This window comes from Pteropus vampyrus, unplaced genomic scaffold (genome assembly GCF_000151845.1).
Source record: "Pteropus vampyrus isolate Shadow unplaced genomic scaffold, Pvam_2.0 Scaffold189, whole genome shotgun sequence".
In the NCBI taxonomy this organism is placed as follows: Eukaryota; Metazoa; Chordata; class Mammalia; order Chiroptera; family Pteropodidae; genus Pteropus; species Pteropus vampyrus.
The window spans coordinates 1,041,641-1,048,250 of NW_011888970.1; positions in this window are offsets into that span (position 1 = coordinate 1,041,641).

A 6,610-nucleotide genomic window follows, 5' to 3' on the forward strand; every position below is an offset into this window, starting at 1 on the left:
AACCACAGATTTATTTTGGTCGACAATGTTGAAAGCAAATTCAAATTAGCTGCCAGCGACATGAATCCAGAGCCGCAATTTGAGACCCAGATTTACGGCTTCCATCCTAACCTCAGAAGCTGCGGCCCTGCCCGAGGGGCCCCCACACCCTGAGCCACAGGGCGACGGGCTCCCATGTCCCCCACACGTTCCCACGCTCACGCCGCCCGCTGAGCCCCGCCCAGGGTGGGGGCAGCAGAAGGGGGGCATGTGGCCAGAGGCCCAGGCTGCCCTCGGACCTCCGTTCACAGCACCATCCACGTCCTGGACGGTTCTAGAATGTGCCCCTGCCTCTAGCACACGCAGTCCCCTGCTGGGAGCTGCGTGACACCTCTGACATGGTAGGTGTCAAGGTGCCTGTGCTCTGCACGCGGCCCTCCCTCGTGAGCGAGCTCCGTGCGCATGACCCTGGGTCACTGCACTGACTCTCCTGCCACCTGCACCCTGGGTGGTACACAGCCACACGGCCACACGGCCACACGGCCACACGCACACACGCACACATGCACACACGCACACATGCACAGCCACACGCACGCTTGGCCACACGCACACATGGTCACACGCACACACGCACACACAACCGCATGCACACACAGCCACACACACACATGCACAAACAGCCACATGCACGCACAGCCACACACACACACACACACACACGCACACACACAGCCACACACACGCATGGCCACACGCACACACAGCCACACACGCATGCACACACATGGAGTGGGGACACGGCCAGGACACGGAAATGCCACCTGGGGCTGAGCCACCAGGCCCCCTTCTGGAAGACCCCCTGGGGGCTGCTCCGGCCCCTGCGGGGAGACCGGGTCTGGACGAGCGCTGACTCCCGTGGACTGGGCGCCGTCACCCCATCCGCGCACGGCAAATCAGACAGAGCCGGCGTTTGCTGAATGAGCGAGTGACCGGGTGTGTGACCCAACGAGCAAGCGTCGGGAGGACAACGGTCCTCGTGTTTGGCTGTGACGCTCACGACACAGACGTTTTTATCGCCCGGACCGCCGTGCCACCTCCTGAGGAGGGCAAGCCCAGCAGCCTCCGCCCTGGGACAGCAGCCACTGCACCTGGAGCCAGCGCCGGTCACCGCGGTCCCAGCCCCGCCAGCAGCTCCTCCTGCGTCATCATGGCCTCGGCAGCTGCCGCCGACTCACTGCCAGCGGCACGTGACGTCTCTGCGGTCAGCACAGCCTGTCCGACCGGGCCGCAGCCAGCCGGCTTGGTCCTCAGGGGCGTGACGTCAGAACGTGCACGGGGGACCTTCCGTCTGGGCCAGCTCTCAGAGCCTGGCTGCTGGAACATCGCCGGGGACCGCCATCAAACCGACCCCAACGTTTATGGCGATGCTGGCGGGCGGCCTGGCTTGGGACTGGCGCTCGGATGGAGGGGAAACCCGCGTCGGGGGTGAGTTTTAGCCGCCGGCGTCGGAACTGACGGGCGGCGAAGGTTTCATCGTCACTGACCGAAAGGCGACCCTGAGATCTCGATTTATAAGTTAAGAGTCTGGTGACCGGCTGTGAGCGGAGCACCGCGGCCCCTGCTGTCCTTAAGTCGGGGACCTGGGCACTTGATCTGGGGCGCTGACCTTCGGGCCGGAGCGCTCGGGAACTTTCCAGGGTGGTGGGCATCCGCTCCCCCGGCTGGGCTGTCAGATGCCCGGCCACAAGGCCTGAGCTCTGAGAGGTCACAGCCCAGCGGGCTCGCTGGAGCCGGAGCCGGACACCAGGGCGGCAGCAGCAGGAGCCCCTGGGCAGAGGCCACCGGCACCGGCAAATCAGCACAGCCGGCGTCGGGCGAAGGACGGGGTCGGACTTGGATTATAGGGAGCTGTGGGGGCAAAGAACGTGACAGGAGCAGATCCCGCAGTGGCCTTCGAACACTGGGCCCAGGCTCGCGTGCGCGGGTGCAGGCTCGGCCAGAAGTGGCGACTCTGAACCGGACCCGGGGTGGGGGTCCGGCCACGCTGGCTGTCGCCTGTCTGACCCGCCCCGCCCGCAGGCCCAGACGGAGCTGTAATGCGCGTGGGTCTCAGAGCACAGCCCTCGGTAGACACCAGGGAGCGGCTCTGGGTTTTGCGACCGGTGGCTGACCTGAGTTAGTTTTCTAAGAAAATAGTGAGGTTATTACTATTTTTTAAAAGTGGGGACCTTTGTGGCATAAAAGACACTGGTGACAGAACACCACAAAGGAAGTCGGCGGAGCGGGAACGCCCGACGGCAGGGCTGGCTGACCGCGTCCCCGGTCCAGGCTGCGTCTCCCTGGCTCGTTCACTCTCTGGGGGCTGGAGAAGGACCCACCCACAGAGGTACAGTCTGTCAGCTGCACCGCGGGGAGCTGTCCGCCCCGGGGCCTGGCGGGATGTAACCGGAACCAGGGCCCGCATGCCTTCTGCGGCACCCAGAACCCCACAGTCACAAGGACACTGGGGGTGAAGGGTCAGGCCGGGCCAAGGCAGAGGCCAGCAGAACAGTCTTGTGGTGTGGTGACTCAGCTCACCGCCCGCTGGGAACGGGGAGCTGGTGACAGGAGCTGGTGACAGGAGGCTCTGTGGGGTCGGAGCGTGGGGCGGCCATTCTGAAGGGAGGGATGCGGGCTGCATGGTGGGGGGCAGGCAGGTGTGAGGGCCTGAGGCCAGGAGCCCCGGGGACAGCTCCACTCGGACAGGGAGGGGGAAGAAAAGAAACCGTGACAAACGAAAATGAGCGACTCCCCACTTTTCAAATCACAGGGCTCACATCAGCCTGATCTGACAAGGATGGTGCTCGTGCGCGTGCGTGTGCGTGTGCGTGTGTGTGGGCACATGCGTGCGTGTGGGCACATACGCGCATGTGTGAACTCGCTTGGTGCTTGGACACCACGAAGCCCTGGCATCTAGGTGGCCTGTCCTCTCCCCTCGGCCCCTCCCCAGGCCGCTCGCCCCTCCCGTCACCTCAGCCCCCTGCCAGCTCCCTGCTCCGCAGCCCGCCAGCCCCCTTCACAAGGCCACCCGACCTCAGACGTTCGGCTCCGGGGCCTTCAGAGCAGCTTTTTCTGCTGCCAAATACGCCCAGCCAGACACCGCGGCCTCTCACGGCCACTTCGCAGCGTCCCGATGGCAGAGGCACTGAGACGCCCCCGCCCCCGGCCAGGGCCAAGTGCGCGGCGAGGCCGGCTCGCCGTGCCGAGTGCGTGTTATTCTCACACGGGCAATAGGGAAGCGCCCTGCCCCCATGGTGACCGGTGTCCCCACAGAAAGCGGGGCACGTAAATACACAAGAGACAACATGGCTGCAGGACAGGCCACCCCACGGCATGGCTGAGCCTCTGCTCAGTGCCAGAGGTCACCATGGCCACCGCCAGGACAGAACACGCCATGGCATCTGGGAGCAGGCAGCTTCCGACATCAGCAACAACACGGATGGACCCTGAGGACACTCTGCCCAGTGAGACGCCGGCCCCATGGGGACAAGTCCTGTGACTCCACATACATGTGGTCCCTAGACTCACGGACTTCATGGGGACAGAGCTAGGTGGCGGTGCCAGGGGCTGGGGCGGAGGAGGGGGGTCAGCGTTTCATGGGGACAGTGTCCGTTTGGGACAATGAGAAGGTGGTGACGGCTCCACAACAATGTGAACGGGCCCAGTGCCACTGAGCTGTGCACTTGACAATGGTCAAAGTGGTAAACGTTGTTATAAATATCTTACCACGATTAAAACATTTTTAATGTTTTGTAATTTTCGAAGGGGGTTGGCTGGAGCGTGCCGGGGAGGAAGGTCCGTGGAGGGGACGGGCCTGCGGGGAGGGCTCAGCGCCGGACAGAGTCGGGGTGGGGGGGGGTCCTTGAAGAATTGTTCACTCAGGACAGAGGAGGCGACGTCCCCCCTGAGGACGGAGAGGGTGGCGAGGGTGAAGGGACCCGTGTGAGCGTGCGGGTGAGGACGGGAGGGTGGCAGCCTCCAGCCCGGGGAAGCCCAAGCGTGGACGCTGGCCAAGCTGGACGGCTGGACGGCCGGCGGGGCTGGCTCCTCGGGGGTCAGGGACGGGGCGCAGGCCGGGCCGGGGGCAGGAACAGCCTCGCTCGGCAGCCCGCGGGCGTCCCCGCAGAGCAGGGCGGGAAGACACAGGTGTCCGGCACACAGCAGGTCCCCGGTTAATGCCGGGGGATGGGCGGGAACGGAAAACCCCGGGCGCGGGCGCGGGGGCCGGGGTGGGGGACACACTCAGTCTGCCGTCCAGCGGCCACAGACCTGCGTCCTTTAAAAACGCCCTGAAGACCCACTGCCGCGGGGAGCTGAAGCGACGCTGTGTCTCAGGACGAAACCGCGGCTCGAGGGAAGCGGCACCTTTCCCGGAGGACGGTGCACGCCGCACCCCCAGCTCACTCGCCCTTCTCACTCGGCCAGCGACGGGGCGCGTGGCCACCACGGACCTCGCTCCTCGTCTCGCCAGCGGCCGGCATCGCGGGCCGTGAGAGCTGGCCACTCTACCCCCAGCTCCGAAAAGGGCGTTTCGTGGCGGGCAGAAGCGCCCCCCCCACACCTGTGAAGCTGCATCCGGCCTCGGAGGCCTCGTTACCCAACGTCCAGACCGCGTGCCAGCCCCACGCCATCCGAGGGACTTCCCACCGCACTTCAGACGCGGTCCCCGAGAAGGAGTTCCGGTGACAGAAAAACACCCGTTTGGGCACCAACGCCCCGAAGATCACACGGTCACCAAACATCGCTCGATGGGAAACCAGATCAAAGACGCACGCGAGGGCGGACGCTCTGGAACTCACCAGTGTGTGCTGGAGCCGGACGGTGACAAGCGGGGAGCCCGACAAGTTCTGGGACAGGGCGGGCGGCGGGGCCACCTCCAGGGAGATGAGAGGGCTGGCGGCAGACAGCGGGCAGCCCTTGTAGCTCGCTGCCTCGGCAATCCTGGGAAAGAGACCACGAATTGTCACCCGGAGGAGGGGGACACGGCGAGACCCGGGGTTGGAACGGGCGGGAAGCCTGAAGGGTTTGAGACCCGGGTCCCTGTGGGGAGGAGGCTGGGTTTCCGCCAGGCGGTGCCCGCTGCTCCCTTCCAGGCGGGGCTGGTGCTGGTCCTGCGGTTCAGTGTTCTAACCCGCAGCTTGGGTTCGGTCGTCCAGAACCTGCCCTCTGGAAGGTGTGGCGGTGTCACCACAGTGAGCCAGGCCCTGACCTCACGAGTCACCACCTCACGGGGGAGGGGCCCAGAGGGCATGGAGAACACAAGGGCAAACAACAGGTTTGAAGGTCAGCGATCCACGTCACCCACTGCACGACCCCGGGTAAGCAACCTATTGTGTCTGCACTTCAATCTCCCTGGTGACAGCATGGCGTCATGAAGAGCTGTGTGGGGGACACCTGCCACCTTGCTGCCCAGCTCCTGGTCATTCTTCTCCTGATAGAGGCTCCCATTTCCCACCAGGTGACCAGCACCGTCCCCACCTGCAGCCCACGAGCTCTGCTATTGACTCCAAGAGTCAGACGGGAAATGCTGGGTCAGAGATTGTCACTTCCCTCTGCTTCGTGTCGGCCCTGAAGGATGAGGTCCTGGATCAGACGTGAGGGGAGAGGCTGAGCTGAGATGAGGCTGAGGGACAGCAACTGGACGCTGGATCAAGCTGCTCCTGAAGCCAGTCAACCCTGCACCTTTCAGCTTCTGTGATCTAATAAGCTTCCCCCTTGTTCAAAACGGGTTCACCTGGGTTTTCTGTCTCCTCCAAACCAGTCGGCAGAACGCCGAGACTGACAGTGCTTGTCTCGTGCAGCCGAGCTAAGACGACATGCAGGACCAGGGCTGGGGTAAGGTAGGCAAGGAGGCTGGGGTGCAGGGTTTAGGCCGGTGGCACAGGGGGTCTGGCACGTGCGGCTCGGCAGGACTCCGCAGGTGGGTAGCGCTCTGAATTGAGTGCCCGAAGTGCCTCTGCCTGTCCACCTGACCCTAGCCTTGCCGGCACGTAGTACGCTGTCGGCGAATGGCTGTTACAAGCATTTGAGTCTTGGACGGCCGCGCTTCCTTCTTGGCCAGTCCGAACTTGATACCGCGTGAGCCTCAGTAGGAACCACACAGTCCCCATCACTGTGGGGCCAGGGAACAGCACGCCCTGAAGGACCCTCCAGGCGGCTCTGCAGGAGCGTGCTACGCCGCTGCCCCGCAGACGTGTGGACGGTCGGATGCTGTCCCCCGGCAGCGGCCTCCCTGGGCTTGGCCGTGGAGATGGGCAGGTCGTCCAGCCCTGTCCTGCGCCTCGTGTGTCAAACTCACGTGCCCTTAGATCCCAACTCCGTCCCTGGGGGTTTAAAGGACATTACGATTCCACTGCGTCCTTCCATTCTCGCAAAAAAGCCATAACCGTGGGAAGGCTATGAACGGTGTGGGTGGAAGTCGCCATGCAGGCAGCTGGGCCCTAGAACTCTGCCGCCCCGTGACTCTGCTCAGCTGCTCCTAGTCACGCGTGGAGCTGGGAAGCTCTCCTAAAGGCGAACGCTGAGGACACCCAGTCACCTCCTGGATAAAAGCAGGCGCTGCGTACCACGGTCACGGGCCCTCGGCTTC